Source organism: Scyliorhinus canicula, chromosome 10 (assembly GCF_902713615.1).
Source record: "Scyliorhinus canicula chromosome 10, sScyCan1.1, whole genome shotgun sequence".
In the NCBI taxonomy this organism is placed as follows: Eukaryota; Metazoa; Chordata; class Chondrichthyes; order Carcharhiniformes; family Scyliorhinidae; genus Scyliorhinus; species Scyliorhinus canicula.
This window is the reverse complement of record NC_052155.1, coordinates 175,218,966-175,236,168: the sequence shown is the minus strand read 5'-3', so window position 1 is coordinate 175,236,168 and position 17,203 is coordinate 175,218,966.

Here is a 17,203-nt window from a genome sequence, read left to right as displayed (position 1 = left end):
AGACAAGGCGAGGAACCAGAGTCATCTGGTACGCATGTGTTACAGAACTATGAGGACCAGATAACTGAAATAGACAGGGTTTCTGTAGAGGAACACGACATTTCTGATAAATTAGATCAGGCCATTTTTCCAAAAGGGCAACTGCCAAAGGTTGGTACAAAAGTGACATACTTGCCTGAAGGGTCTAGTCAATGGAAGGATGCAACTGTTATTAGTAGAGCAGGGAAGGCCACTGGAAAGTATAAACATTGGTTGAATGTACAGCATTCAGGGGAGGAAGTTAAGACAATGGATTGGGAAAACAAAGTTCAAAAATGGAGGGCACAGAAATGCAGTGCCAGTTCAGATAGTACATCGGATAGTGAGCAGGTTCGCAGGAAAAGGTCGAGAACTATTGAAAGGACATCCCGCTACAGAAGAGAAAGATCAAGCAGTAGCAGTACAGAACGAGATACCAGGCAGGAAAGGGGACATAGTTTATCAAGATCTCGGAACAGGAGTAAGACTGCGAATACTAATAGAAGTAGAAGCCCACATGCACGTGAGATTTTGGTGGCTTCAAATAAATTAGATGAAAAAGTTATCAAAGATGCTAAACAGCAAGAATTGCATAGTTGGAGTGAATTTGGGGTATACACGGAAGTACCGGATAGGGGACAAAAAGCTCTATCCCACAGATGGATTTGTACAGAAAAGGTTCTTCCAGATGGAACTTATAAGGCAAAGGCCAGGCTTGTTGCAAGGGGATTTGAAGAAAACTTAGACGATCAGGACTTAAGGGTAGATTCACCTACAGCAGGAAAGGTTATTTTAAAGATCTTCTTGGCTCTATTAGCCACAAAGGCATGGGACTGCAAATCTATAGATATAAAAGCTGCCTTTTTGCAGGGTCATCAGCTCCAGAGAGACATTTTTCTCCGTCCTCCTAAAGAAGCAGCTAACACAGAAGGGGTACTGTGGAAGTTGAACAAATGTGTATATGGATTAAATGATGCATCTAGAGTGTGGTACTTTTCGGTAAGGTCAGTCTGTTAGGCTGTTGCCAGTTGAAAGCAGATCCTGCAATGTTTTACTGGCACTATAAAGGAAATCTTGCTGGCATCTTCATGATGCATGTCGATGATTTTTTGTGGGGTGGGACTAGTGATTTTGAAGCTATTGTAATCTCTGGTTTGAGGAAAGAATTCAGGGTTGGAAGTCAGGCTTCCGGTGCATTTAAATATATTGGTTTGGAAATCGGACAGACTCAGTTAGGGGAAACTTTACGTCAGCAATCTTACTTGGAAAGCATCAGTCCAATAGTAATTAGTCGTGGCCGGGTTTCACAAAAAGACGCGATGGTTTCGAAGATAGAAAAAGAGCAACTGCAAAGATTAATTGGGCAACTGAACTGGTTAGGAAGATAAACTAGACCGGACGTGAGTTTTGATGTTTTAGAGTTGAGTACAAAGATGAATGATCCCAAAGTGGAAGACATAATAAGAGCAAATAAAGTGTTGGCCAAACTAAAAATGCAGGAGTGTGTTTTGAAGTTCCCTATTTTAGGTGATCCTAGGCATTTGAAACTCAAAGTTTATAGTGATGCGTCCTATGCAAATGTATGTGATGGAGTTTCAAGCGCAGGAGGTTTTATAATTTTTCTTTTGGGGAACAATGGTAAATGTTGCCCTCTTGTGTGAGAAACAAAGAAAATAAGGAGAGTGGTCAAAAGCACTTTGGCTGCTGAGACATTAAGCTTAGTGGAAGTGGTGTATATGGCCTTTTATATAAGTCAGATATTGACAGAAATTTTGGGATTAGAGGATTTAGGTAATATACTTATTGACTGTCACATTGACAATAACTCCCTGTGGGAAAATGTGCACTCTACAAAAAGTGTCAATGAAAAGAGGTTACGTATAGACATCGCAAGTTTAAAGCAGATGTTGGAGAGAGGGGAAATAACAAAAATTAAATGGGTTGACAGTAGCTATCAACTGTCAGACTATTTCACGAAAAGAGGGGCTAGTTCCCAGAAACTTTTAGATATCGTGAATGAAGGGCGCCTGTTTCTGTGAATGTTTTTTTTTCTTCTACTTAAAAAAAAAGAAGGGGGAATCAGGTGTGTGTTTTAGTTTCTTGAAAATTTAGTTTTTGAAATTTAGTTTTTACCTAATTTTTTTTTTCTCCAAGGAAGGGGAGACTGTTAAGTAATGGGTTAAGAGACATTGCAATTAGTTGTCTCATTTATGTTAAGTGTTCAATGATTGACACTGATATGTAAAGGGGCTTCAGGTGGACTCTGGAGCTTGTGATGATCTGTAGAGTTCCGTGCAGAGTGAGTTTGAACCATCAAAGGTGTGTTGGTGAAAAAGGAGCTGAACTCTTGCCTCTTCATACCACAGCATCTAGTACATGTTAACACTGATCACCTCCCCTCTTAATAGGTGTTATTTAGTTCCAAGCCATGAGCTTTGATACTGTTGTGACCCCTTTGGGGGCCTAGGACTGTGCTCAATACGATTTTCCCCTTATGTAGCTGAGTGTGAACTCCCCTTGGTTAATTGGGGGCGTGGTTTCCCCTTAATAAGGGGGAATCACTCACCTGGGTGCAGGTCAGGGGGGGTGGCCCTTTGGGGAGAGGAGTTGCAGTTTCGATATTTGTGTACCCCATAATAACGCTTCTGTTCCTTCCTATTCTACCTACGTTCCTGTTGTCTCTCCAGTCGGATTTGACAGATACCTTTTGTCGAAATGAGTTTTGGTAGTTTGTGGAATAGAGTTTTTGACATCCTTTGTAGTGGATTTTTTAAAGTTTTGTGGTAACGTTGTAAGGCACAATAAAGGAGATTGTTTTACAATAATTTGAGAGTTTGAGTGTTTTGTCCATAAAGCTAGTTAACCCGTATCCGAGGTGTAATAGGGAACATGTGATTTTGTTCAGATTTTAGGTTTCCCCATGGTGCAGGGTATCCCTGACTACACGCAGGTCACTTGTCGTATGTCAACTCTGACCTATACTTACCTATAAATTTGGGAGAACAGAGGAACTTTGGGCATAAACTATGTCCATCTCAGCACTGACTCAGGATATTCTGCACATGAATGTTAACTGCAAATACACTGCTTTGTATTGTTAGCCAAATATTAATTCCAGTTGATTTTAGATAAACTGTATTAAAGATAATTTTGAAAACTCATCTTTTTATTTTATGAACATTTAATATTTTGTATTCTGATACTGCTTTGTGAATAATAGTTATATTGAGTCATATAAACAGAAGATGATGCACTGTTTGGGTTGATAACTGTCAGATGACCTTTACTGTTAAACTCCTTTGATAAATATGATAATGTATCAAATGTATGTTGCTACATCTATTATTATTGATGCAATTATTGCTGCTTTGTGTTTATAAAAAAATAATTCTATGCACTCCCAAAGCATTTCAAACTTGTAAACTTTAGATTCTGCTAAATATTTGTACAAATTAGTTCTCTGTTTAACTCTTTTAAATTTTAAATGCACATAACAAGCATTGCTGTTGAATCAGAATGTTTGCTCCAACTCTTGGTTGTCTTGAGGAGGGACGTCCAAAATTAAATAGTTATTTTTCTTCGAACAATATTTATGAAATAAACCTTCTCAATGGCATTTTTTTCTCGAGTTCTCGCTCAACAAAATTCACAGAAGCAACTAATTCTCTTCTCATGGAGGTCTACAGCACCGAAAAGCCCCTTGGCCCATTGTCTCTGCGCCGGTCTAAAACAGCCGCCAGAGTATTCTAATCCCATCTTCTGTTGGAACATAGAACAATATAGCACAGAACAGGCCCTTCGGTCCTCGATGTTGTGCCGAACATTGTCCGAAACCAAGATCAAGCTATGCCACAGGAGGAAATGTGCCATTTTGAGACTCCTCAAAGTAATTGATTTTCTTTGTCATTTTATCAACAGTGCTCATCATATGAAAGCTTTTTTTCTGATGGTTAATTTTACACATGTAATGTGACCCCAGCTTGGTTAACCTGACTTCCTTTGTAGAGAACATCCGGTGAATGAATGAGTGATGAATTGCCAAAAGAAACATAGAACTATTAAAAGGAACCAACAGGGAAACAAGACTAAGTTGCTCAGCCTCTTGAGATTATTCCATCCTTCAGTTCCATCATAGCTGATCTGTAACTCCACTCCATTAATCTGCCTTTCTTTCATATCCCTAGATGCTTTTGCCTAATAAAAATAAAACTATATAATTCTTGAAACTTTCAATTGACGCAACATCCATGGCCTTTGAGAAGAGGATACTAGATTTCCACTACTTGTGTGAAATAATGCTTCTTAGATTCACATCTGAATAACTTAGTTACTGAAGCCGCTTGCTCTGGATTTACCCACAAGATTGAATAAGCTCCTCTATCTACTGTATCAATCAAATTATTTTATCAATTTAAGCATTTCATTGAAATCACTCTTAAACTTAAAACCATACACCTTCCACAAAAAAGCTTAATTTTTAAGACTTGATATCACTCTGGTAAATCCACAATGCACTTCATCCAAGACTAATATATCCTTTTTGGAGCAGTGCTCCAGATGGAGTCTGACCAAGTGTCTGTGCAGCTGTGCAATCACTTCTTCACTTGAATTCCAAACCCCTTGAGATAAAAGTTAGCGTGTGACAGCTTTCAGTGATTTGGATTCTCAGAAGTGAACAATCTCACATCTTCCTCATCTGCCACAGTTTTCCCACCCACACATAAACTGCGTCTGTCCATTTGTAACATCCTGCTCCCATCTACAGATTAATTCTGTCATCTACAACCTTGGATATCCAACTAACTACTCCTTTGCATAAGTCATTGTTTAACGTGGTCAAAAGCAAAAACTTCCAATACAAATTCCTGGGGAACACTAAGTGACATGCCCTGCCCTTTCAGAGAATGAATGTTCTCCCCGCGTCTGCGTGGGTTTCCTCCGGGTGCTCCGGTTTCCTCCCACAGTCCAAAGATGTGCAGGTTAGGTGGATTGGCCATGCTAAATTGCCCTTAGTGTCCAGAATTGCCCTTAGTGTTGGGTGGGGATTACTGGATTATAGGGATAGGGTAGAGGCGTGGGCTTGGGTAGGGTGCTCTTTCAAAGAGCCGGTGCAGACCCGATGGGCCGAATGGCCTCCTTTTGCACTGTAAATTCTATGATTCTATGATACTTGGTGACCATAGGCAGTAAATCATCCAAGTTACTGAAGGCAGTAGTCCTGATGCCTTCATTCTGTAGAATTCCCCTGTGCCAGCCACATAGGAGCCACCAAAGCCCATCCCAGGGTGGCCACTGATTGGCCTTATGGTCTTATGATTAATCAGCATCTTAATCCCCACTTTAGTGACTTTCTAGTGTCGCACAAATGGGGCTGAATTCTCCACCGTCGGGATTCTACATTTTGCCAGCAGCCCGGGGCTTTCCTGATGACATGGGGCCGCCCCACATTGGGAAACCCCATTGGCCAGGTGGTGAAACGGATAATCCCAACGGTGTGCTGAACCAGAAACCTGATGTGGCAGCACGGAGAGACCCACCCATTACATCTCAAACTGCTCCCAGAATTCAGCCCACATGCACAGAAACACACAGACAGATAGACATAGACAGACACACACACACACACATGCGTGCATGTAAACACATGTAAGCACATGCATGCACACACGCATTTGCATGTGTACACACGTGTGCACATGTACATATGCACACACACACAGACAAACACACATACGGGCATACATATACGCTGTTTAGCTCAGGGGCTGTTTAGCTCAGGGCTAAATCGCTGGCTTTGAGAGCAGACCAAGCAGGCCAGCAGCACGGTTCAATTCCCGTAACAGCCTCCCCGAACAGGTGCCGGAATGTGGCGACTAGGGGCTTTTCACAGTAACTTCATTGAAGCTTACTCGTGACAATAAGCGATTTTCATTTCATTTCATTTTCATATGCACACACATGAACACTCGCAAACGCATATGCACACACACATGGGAACACAGAAACTAAACACACACACAGGCACAGAAGCACGCAGGTACATACTGACAAATGCACACATGCGTAGCCACACACGTGCAGCACACAAGTACTGATGCACATGTCGTGCACAGACTTCCATATATACGTATTTTGTCTTGTGGTGTTGAGATTGCTTTCATAAAGCCAGGGATATTATTCCAAGCTGTACTGCCTCAGACCTTAAATGACCAGGATTGCAGTGACACTGAGATCTGGGCAGTCGTGAAATTGTCCTTTTGTCTGGCATCACTGAGACGGGGGGCTCACGATCCAGCGGTACCTGTGATGGAACCATCAATTCACTAGACACGTGCTTTAAGATATGAACAGTGGTTTTAATCTACTTACAACAGAGCCAGCCTGTTCCGCGTTGAACTCTCGATGAACTGAACGACTGGCTCTGAGCATTGGTATTTATACAGCAGTCCAGGGGGAGGAGTCGTGGGCAGAGCCAAGGGTGGAGCCCTGTACAAACTCCTAAGCATTCCCAGCGCTACTCCCCCTAGTGGTCAGGCAACGCAACTGCGCTTACAAATGCATGGTCTCATGTATATACAATACAGTGTGAATTACGGAGTTACATTCACCACAACCTGCAGTGATTTACCAGTGTTCCAGGGCACTAGGAGGGCATTCCAGGAGCTTTAGGGACATTAGAAGGGGAATAATGGGAACAATGGGGCAAATCAGGATGTTCCAGCCCTGTGAACCGTTAGAGATACATCCTTCTCCCAATTCCCCTGTGGGAATCTGATTCAATGTTCTTTGCTGGCAGGACGTTCGTACGGGTTGAAGCCTACCATTGCGAAAGCGGCAACAGAAGCTCATGGTTAGTTGGTGATGCGTTCCCTACTTTATCATCTTTAACCTCTCCTGTCTCATCCACCCTTACCTGTCCCTTGTGAAAGAGTTAATATCAAAGTCACTGTGGCTTCATCCTTTTAGACTATTCCAGTTTTGGGGAACAAATTTGACAGCAGGGCACAATGGAGTGCAGTTTTCGGTGAACAGAATTAAGTTTGTTTGCGATAGCTTCGCTGCACCTCCATGAGCAAATTTATACTAAAACAAGCTCCAATATCCCAGACAAGCTTCGCCAGTTAAGGGGAAAATTTAATATCAAATAATTTTCAGAACGGTTCAGTAATTGGCAACTCTTATCTATGGAAAAGAGAATATTCTCAATTGTTTCTCAATTACAGGCAAAAGATATAAGTCATTAAATCTATCAAGGCAATTCTAAAATGCCTGGCCCTTTCCTTAATAATTACAGAGCAAGATAAGGTGAGGTAAAACATTACTGCGCACACTAACTCTCATTCACACGGGGCACCATTGCACTAAATCAAATATGTGATAAAAGCAACTGGTTGAAATGAATTAAAGCAAAATGAAAGGATCGGCTCCTGCATGAGGCTATTGGCTGAAATATTTCCAGAGACAGGCCTGGCTTTCTCATCAAGCTCCAGTGCACAACAAATGCCCAGGTCCTGCCTTTGCCAGCCAATCTGTGAATGCCAGGGTTGAGTTCCAGGTCAACCTTTTAAACTGGAATTCAACCAATTTGGATAAATGAATCCAGATTTCCTATGCCTGCAGGGCCAGGTTCTGTTGTGGATGGGCTTTGAAACTCAGGGTTCCGTCACCTCTGGGCAGCTGTCGATTTCCCAATTGCGGGGTAGGGGTAGGGGCTGGTTTAGCTCACAAGGCTAAATCACTGGCTTTTAAAGCAGGCCAGCAGCACGGTTCGATTCCCGTACCAGCCGCGCCGGAATGTGGCGACTAGGGGCTTTTCACAGTAACTTCATTGAAGCCTACTCGTGACAATAAGCGATTTTCATTTCATTTCATTCGGGAGGGCAGGTGGTGTGCGGCAGGAGTGGGAAACGCCCTTGTTGCCAACTAATGTCCCCTTTAGCTCTTTAAAGGGCTTATTAAGGGTGTCTGGGCAGAAATATGTTTTCAATCGTTTTACTGGCAGACCTGGACAGCCTTGCTCAATATAGTCTAGCTGTCAAGTTCCTCGTGGGGCTCAAGTAAAGCTGTTTTAAAATAAAACTTGAGGGGCCAGTTCCTGCTCTGCCAAGTGCTGCACCTCGATGTGCTATCTCTCCTTGGCAGATTTCCGTCGTATCGGCTCTCTGACGAGGTGCCTAATCCATCTGGCAAGGGGGTGGAAGCCCCCAACATGGCTGCTGCGTGCCTTTGCTGCAGGAGCCAGGCAGGCAGCTCCTATCTCTCTGAGGTATTCAGAGCCTCAAATCGGGCAGCCTGGGACGCGGGGTCTGGACGCAGAATCTATCCAGGTGTCGGGTTTCCAACCTTGCTTGGAAAATCTGGTCCTTGGTGTTTGGAAAATCGTATACTGGCAAATTCAAATAGTCTGACGCTCGCAAAGAACATCATGCCACGTTATACATATGTGCATTCATTCAGCTAAAGGGAATGGCATGCCCTGCGCAGGCACGTCCTGTTCATAACTCCAAGCATAAACTGCGTTTCTGTGGAACCTTCTGGAAATGTCTCCTATATTTTAAAATGGATTCTCACAAGGCAGCTAAGATTGTGGCCAAAGGTACGGGTAACCTCTGCAATTTCAATACAGGTGATCTCGGTTTCTGGAAAGCCCCTAATTGAGTCTGTTACGCCCCTTGGACTTGTGCATGGTCAGTCCCAACCCCACTTGACCCGGAGTCGTAGCACAATTGAAATTAACAAATAATTCTCAGAGAAACAGCTGACGACTTTGGTCCTTGGCTGCCTAATACTTACAGTCACCAGGTTTGTAAATTTAAACACAATTAATTAATAGCAATAACTAGAATGAAATATGCAGCAAATACAATTGGTTAACTGCAAAATAATTCCTAACCCCCCCCGCCCCTTTAACTCGCCCCACCCTCTGCACACAAATGACAGACAAACAAACACAGAGGGGAAAAGAGGGGTGTAAAATAATGATGAAAGTAAATAAAATCTTTGTTTCAGATGATTGTCTTCTAGCCCACCTTCCTTAGGTCTAGGCTTTCAGTTCGAGATTTCTGCTTTCAGTCGGTAATGGTTTTCGCTGTAGATTCATCCAGGTTCTCTGTAGGTTGAGAAATATGGAAGCTATGTAGCTTTTCTGGAGAGAGAGAGAGAGAGAGACTTTCAGCTTCTTCTCTGAGCAACCAGGACTTGAGTGACGTTTCCTTGGTTCTCTGCGAACCATCCTACTTGAGTTAGACCCGATCCCCGCTTGTTGCCGGGCAGAGTACAGCCCTTTTGCTAATTCATTGGCCACCTGCCAACCAGTCGAACTGAATCCTTTCGATCTCTCAGGTGCCAAAAAGTCTGAGTTCTGCTGTTCAAAAGCTAGCACCATGAATGTTTGGTAACTTTTAAGTTCCTCACGTCCTTTGCTCGATGTAAAAGTATATGTCCAACAAACATCCAGGGATCAAAAACGATAATGGCAAATCAGAATAAATTGAAAATAAGGGAGTCGACAGGAAAGTCCCTGACAAGTCATCCTTAGTGTGGACCCCACTTTTAAAAATGGTTGCCCAAATTTCAGATTCTTAGTCTGGTGGGGTGGGCCATATCAGAAGCCAGGGCAGGTGACCCCAGAAGTAGAGAGGAGTATTTCCGGTGTGGAGACGGGATGGGCAGAAGGCTGGCTTTGCGGCTCCAGCACTGTGTCCCAAATTTTTAAATGGAATAAAACCAGGAACACCTGCAGTCTTCATCCATCACCCCTCTCAGCCCTTACATCCTCCCCATAGCCCACTGATGCCAACCCATACCACCTCATGACTGTACCCACCCTGCATGAAACATCATATATTCCATGCTAACCTATGCCCCTGCACTCACTCCTCATAACCCCTCAATACCCTCCAGTGTAACCTAAGCCCCTGTACCCATACCCCATGGCCTCTCATGCACTCCATACCAACATATGTCCTTGTACCAACACTCAAGATCTTTTCAACTCTAATGCCACCCTCTGTGCCTGCACGAATTCTCCATGGCCCCATATAATCACTATGCCAATTTATGCCTCTGTACCCACCTCCCATGGCACTTTTAGGGGGGATGCAATGGCATGGTCTTATTGTTGCTGTGCTAGTAATCCTGTTCCCCAAGGTAATGCGCTGGGGTCCTGGATTTCAATCCTACCACAGCAGATGGTGGAATTTGAATTCGATAACAATCTGGAATTAAAAAGTCGAATAATGAGCATGAAACTATTGCCGATTTCCATAAAAACCCATCTGGTTCACCAATGTCCTTTAGAAAAGGAAATCTGCCGTCCTTGTCTGGTCTGGCCGATGTGTGACTCTAGACCCACAGCAATGTGGTCGATTCTCAAATGGCCTGGCGCCACTCAGTTCAAGGGCAATTGGGGGCGGACAACACATGCTGGAAAGTAATGACCACAGTCCATGAATGAATTAAAAATAAAATCCAATAAAGTCCCAAGTATCTATTGAAAACTTCACCATATTGAAGAAAACACTCTCATTCATAAAAACCCATTTACTACATTTGCATTCAACTGCACAAAAGCGACTGTGTTCATCCAAGTGCACAATCCCTTTGAACAACAAGCTTTGGAATTCATTGTCCTACTTCAAAGAGTCTGTAACCACTTCCAGCTGTCAATCAAACTGTGAAGTGGCAGGTACCCTAACCGGATAACGGATGCGGAATCACTCAGGCAGCAGTAATCCAATAATGGGTCTCTCAGATAGAGTGAAATAGCAAGCAATGATGTTTTACATAATGCGAATGGACTTGGACCAGGTGCTGGGGGGGGGGGGGGGGGGGGTGGCATTTAAGCGGAGTTTCCCAGTTATTGAAGCACTCAGCCTGGAGGCAGGCCGGACGGATCAGATTCCACTTACCGTGAGGTGGCATGAAATCCGAGAAACGTTTTTCCATTCTGAATGACTAAAGGCGCAGTGGGAAAAACTCGGTGTTCTAGAATCTCACGGGGGAAGACGAGCATTCAGCAGGTTTTAAATAGTATTAAATAGGTTGGTCGGATATGCTTAAGATAAGAGCATTTAGGATTATGGCAGAAATAGAACATAGAACAGTACAGCACAGAACAGGCCCTTCGGCCCTCGATGTTGTGCCGAGCATTGGTTAAGTCAACTCTGCTTCCTCTCGCTGCTCAGTCTGCAGATATACTATTCGCGTGGGTGGCAAGGCCACCATTTGTTGCCCATGCCTAATTGCTTATGAAAAGGTGGTGGTGAGCTTTCTTCTTGAGCCACTGCAGGCCCTGTGAGGTAGTTACGCCCACAGTGCTGTGAGGGAGGGGGTTCCAGAATTTTGACCCAACGACAATTAGGGTGGAATGGTTTCTAATGAGGATGATGTGGTAGCGTGGCCCCTTTAAGGGGCATATCCGCATAGTCCATGTGACTGGCTTGGGACTGTAATTGAAAATATGTCATTTGAAACATGGAAGTCTGGCAATACCTGATCTAAGAAACATGAGAGAATGTAGGGAAAAATCCCACGAAAGGTTAACAGCAGCTGCAGGAGAGGGCTGTGAAATGCAGATAGCCTTTAGCAGATAGTCAAGCAGGCTTAGCAAACAAAACAAGCAGGTCTTTCAAGTCACAATCAGTGAATTTTAGTATACAGCTAAAAACAATGTTTCGCACCTCCTTTTGAAGTTAGGAAAATAATGTTTTCAGCTGAATTAGGTGACAAATGTTTAAATATGGGGCATGTCTTTTTAACTCACCACCAATTGAATCTTCAGTATAAAGCTAAAAGCAATATTTCACACCTTCCTTGAATTTAAGTAAGCAGCTGGAAAAGAATGGATGAGGTTCAGTTGAATTTGGTGACAAATGTTTAGAGGTGTGAAATTCTGCTGACAACAGGTGAATATGGGAAGCTGGAAACAATGTGTCTACGAGAACACAAATTAGACCCAAATCAAAGTCAAAATTATGAGCTGGGGACACAATTTGCTAATAATAAAACTATAGAAATGACAGGAATCAAAAGTCACACCTTTGAAATCAAAGCATTTTTGAACGTCACAAAGGAAACAATATAATTGGAGATCTATGAGATGAGGTCATGCTCAAAATGAATACTTAGTCGTCTCAGAAAAAATTAGATTAAAGGTACCTTTTACAATCCAAGTGAAATAAAAGTTACTTTACAATAAAGTCATAAAAACTTAATAACTGTTGGAAAGATATATAAACCCTGAGAAAGGGGCAGAAAAGCAGAGAAGGAACAAGAGAAGGTCAGAGTCGTCTCAGAGTCAGCTCTCATAGCTCGGTCATGGGAAAGGAACAGAGCAAAGCAGCTGAGCTAAAACAGCTAATACATCTAAGGAAGACCAGAATTTAAAGAAGAGAGAGAGCCAGCTCTCACAGCTCGGTACATGGGAAAGATAGGACATAGCAACCGAGTAGAACAGCGAATACATCTGAGGAAGACCAAAAGCTAAAGAAGAGTGATTGTCAAGGTGGACCTGACGGTCTCTTCAACCAACCAGGAGAATCCGGAAGCAAGATCTTTTTACTTTTCTGTAAAGACAGTGATGGCATCTTTTAAAAGATAAAATATAATAATAAAATAACTTAAAAGTTTTAACCTGAAACAGTGGTTATTCCAAGCCTACTTTACTTACTTAGCCTGCCAGATAGTTCCCCCCCCCCCCCCCGTAACCCCACTCGCCACCCCCGGACCACCCCCCACAAGTCCCGCCAGTCCCCGCCGAGCTCCCCCAACAGCAGAATGGTCCACCCCCCCCCCCCCGACTGTAGGGGCGCTGGACACAATCAGCAGCCACCATGCGAGGTCCCCGAAAAGTGAGAGCACATGCGAGCGACGCCATCGAGAAGTCGGCCCATCGGGGGGCGGAGCATCAGGGAAGGGCCTCACGTGACATCCTGAGGCTGTCCCAACGACGTGCGGCGTACTCAGCGATTACGCCATTTTTGAGGGGGCAGAGTATCCGAAAAATGACACCGCCCCTTTTCGGCATAAAAACGGGTTCCCCTGGCCAATCGGCAAACGTGATTTCGGTGTCAGCAATCAGAGAATCCCGCTGTTTGTTCTTCATTACTTCTATCTACCTGGTATTGCCTTGAGCTACTACAGAGGAGAACTTGCAACTGGTGGTGTTCTCTTATGTCTGCTGCCCTTGTCCCTCCAGGCAGTAAAGGGGCTGCATTGTAGTTAATGAGGAGTCCTAAAAAGGTGAGTCAACAGTAGTTTATTTCCTACTCACAGCTGGAAAGCTGGAAATACAGCAACTAAGCAACAGTCCAAGTCCCAGCCAAGACCATTCTGAAGTACCGGCTCCTTCCTGGCCCGGATTGTATCTCCGGGAATTAACGAGCTCGCTCTTGGGCCTCCGGGGCTGGATTCTCTCCAGTTCCCCAGCCGTCTGTTTCTCGACGGTTCGCTGGTGATATCTGTCTGCTCCCGTTGCTTGTCAATGGAATTCCCCATTGAAGCAACCCCCCCCCCCCCCCCCCCACACTTCCGGGAAACCCACGGGTGGGCGCCTTCTCGCCAGCAGAAACAGGAAATCCCAACGGTGGGAGAATTCTGGCCAAGGTGGCGGGTTTGGAAGACGGTCATGAAGGAGTCTTGGTGAGTTCCTGCAGTGCACTTTAGCAACTGCTGCCTCTGTGTGTCCCTGGTGGAGGGAGTGAATGCTAAATGGGGTGCCAATCAAGCGGGGCTGCTTTGTCCTACAAGGTTTTATGGCTCTTGAGTGTGGCTGGAGCTGCAATCATCCTGGCCGGCGGAGAGTATTTCATCACATTCCTAGCTTGTGCCTTGCAGATGGTGGACAGGTTTGGTGGAATCTGGAAGGCGGGGGGGGGGGGGGGGGGGGGGGGGGGGTTGTTGGGGGGGGGGGGGGGGGTTGTTGGGGGGGGGGGGTTATTCACTGCAGATTCCCAACCTCTGACCACAGCTACAGTAATGATATGGCTGGTCCCGTTAAGTTTCTGGTCAATGGTAATCCAAACCATGTGAGTGGTGAGGATTTCAGCAATGGTAACGCTGTTGAATGTCAAGGGGTGGAAACAGTTTATGCTTAACACTTGTGTGGTGTGAATACCGTATTAGCAGATATCTGTCGGATCTCGTTAAAGTTTCTTGGTCAGTATTTGGTGCTGATGGTTGAATTTTACAGTAGTCGAGCGGAAAATATATCATCTAGGGATTAATTACCTTGCAATCTAGCTCATCTGGAACACTGCACCTCGGACCTCTTGGGCAGATTACCCAGGTTAATGAGCTGCACCAGATGTGTCCACTGCCTTTGTTGCACTCTTGCTCTCCCACTCCCTCCAGTTTCACCCCATGTACATTTTTATTTGTCTGTTTTGAAGTGGGATAATCTGATGGATGTCAATCTAAATCCCAACTGGAAGCAGATTTTCAACTAACAAGTAGATTCCCAAAGCCCCACCCCACCCCCCAAAACTTGTCAACTGCAGTCTCGTAGCTGGGAACAAGGCGGAAGCAGAGTTTAGCTGTATTAGCAAGAAGCATGAAGCAATCAGCTGAATCGTCTGTTAAAAACGAAGGACTAAGTGAAAATAATGTCATGCAGAGCAGGATGGAAGAGAAATGAACATGTCAACAATTATCTAAGATTGTGGGGTATTGTTGACTCTTCAATAGCCTAGCACAGCAACACCTGTGGTTCAGAGCGCCAGGGTCCTGGGTTCGATTCCCGCCCTGGGTCACTGTCTGTGCAGCGTCTGCATGTTCTCCCCGTGTCTGCGTGGGTTTTCCTCCCGGTGTTCCGGTTTCCTCCTACAATTCCCAAAAGACATGCTGTTAGATGAATTGGACATTCTGAATTCTCCCTCTGTGAACCCAAACAGGTGCTGGAATGTGGCGACTAGGGGTGTTTCACAGTGACTTCACTGCAGTGTTAATTTAAGCCTACTAGCGACAATAAAGATTATTATTATCATTATTAGAACGGATGCTAGCAAGTCAGCAACCAGTTTCAAATCTCTCCCTGGTTCCATTCCCATTGGTGGTTGGAGAAGGAAATGGGGTTGGAAGGGGGAAGGTGGGTGTGAGTTCTTGAGGAATTCAAGGGAGTGGTCAGAGATGATCTTGTCTGTGATTGAAACAGTGAGAATAGAGAGGACATTTTTATTGCTTTTTCTTCTTTGTTCATGGGATGCGAGCATCCTTGGCTAGGCCAGCATTTATTGTCCATCTCTAATTGCCCTAGAGTGGATGTTGGTGAGCCGCCCTCTTGAACTGCTGCAGCCCATGTGCTGTTCAGGCGGAATTCCAGGATTTTGACTTGGTGACAGTGGAGGAACAGCGATATAGGTCCAAGTCAGGATGGTGTGTGGCTTGGCGATGAACCTGTAGGTAGTGGTGTTCTGTCTAGGGGGTAGAGGTCGCAGATTGAAAGGTGCTACTGAAGAAGCCTTGGTGAGTTGCTACAGTCCATCTTGTGGATGGCACACTGTTGCTAATGTGTGTCAATCGTGGAGGAGTTGAGTGCTGAATGTTTAAGGTAGTCAGTGGGGTGTAAATCGAGTACGCCGCTTTGTTTAGGATAATGCTCAGCTTCTTCATTTTGCAGCTGCTCTATGCTAGGCAGGTTCCAGCACGCTGCCAACTTGTGCCTTGTAGATGGTGGGCCAATTTAGAGGATTCAGCCGATGAGTTTCTTTGCGCAAAATTCCCAATCTCTGCTCTAGTCTTGCAGCCACAGTATTTATTTGGATGGTCTAGTTTAATTTCTAGTCAATATTAACCCCCAGTAAGTTGGTGGTGGAGGATTTAACAATGGCAATGCCATTGAATGTCATGGGGAGATGGTTGAATCTCTCTTATTGGAGGTGATTATTGCCTGGCACTTATCCAACACGGATGTTAATGGCCACTGATCAGCCCAAACCTGAATATTGTCCAGATCTTGTGGTAAGTGAGCACAGACCACTGAATTACATGTGAATAGAACTGAACACTCTGAAACCATCAATCAACATCCCCACTTCTGACATTATGAATGGAGGTAAGGTGATTGATGAAGCGGCTGAAGATGGTTGGGCTGAGGACATTACCCTGAGGAGCTCTTGCTGCCATGTCCTGGGACTGAGATAATTGACTTCCAACAACCACAACCATCTTAGAACATAGAACATAGAACAGTACAGCACAGAACAGGCCCTTCGGCCCTCGATGTTGTGCCGAGCAATGATCATCCTACTCAAACCCACGTATCCACCCTATACCCGTAACCCAACAACACCCCCCCCCCCCCCTCTCCCCTCCCCTTAACCTTACTTTTTAGGACACTACGGGCAATTTAGCATGGCCAATCCACCTAACCCGCACATCTTTGGACTGTGGGAGGAAACCGGAGCACCCAGAGGAAACCCACGCACACACGGGGAGGACGTGCAGACTCCGCACAGACAGTGACCCAGCCGGGAATCGAACCTGGGACCCTGGAGCTGTGAAGCATTTATGCTAACCATCATGCTACCGTGCTGCCCAACAGCATTTGCAGCATTCCAAAGTTTCTTATAGAATTTACAGTGCAGAAGGAGGCCATTCGGCCCATCTTCCTCTTTGCCAGGTATGACTCTATCAATGGAGACCCCCCCCCCCCCCACCCCCCGATTTCCATTGACTGGAGCTTTACTGTGGCTCATTGATGCCTCGATGTCAAGGGCAGTCATTTTCACCTCATCATTTTCTGGAATTCAACTCTTTTCTCCATATTTGGTGTAAGGTTGACCAGAGTAATGCCTGGAATGGGTGTGTTGTCCTCTGATGAAAGGTTGGACAGGCTAGGTATGTACCTGCTGGTGTTTAGAAGAGTAAGAGGCAAGTTGATTGAAATTGATATGTTCTCTCCTGAGGGGCCTTGACAGAGTGGCTGTGGAAAGGACGTTTCCTATTGTGGGAGAATCTAGAACTTAGGGGACATTGTTTAAAAATAAGGGGTTGTCCATTTAAGACAGAGATTGGGAGATTTTGTTTCTCTCAGAGAGTGGTGAGTATTTGGAACTCTCTTCCCCAAAAGGCGAGGGAAGCAGAGTCCTTCACTACTTTTAAGGCAAAGCTCAATCTTTTTTTTAAAAATAATTTTTATTGAAGAGATTTTTTACATGAAAATATTTACCCCCCATAACCATAGACT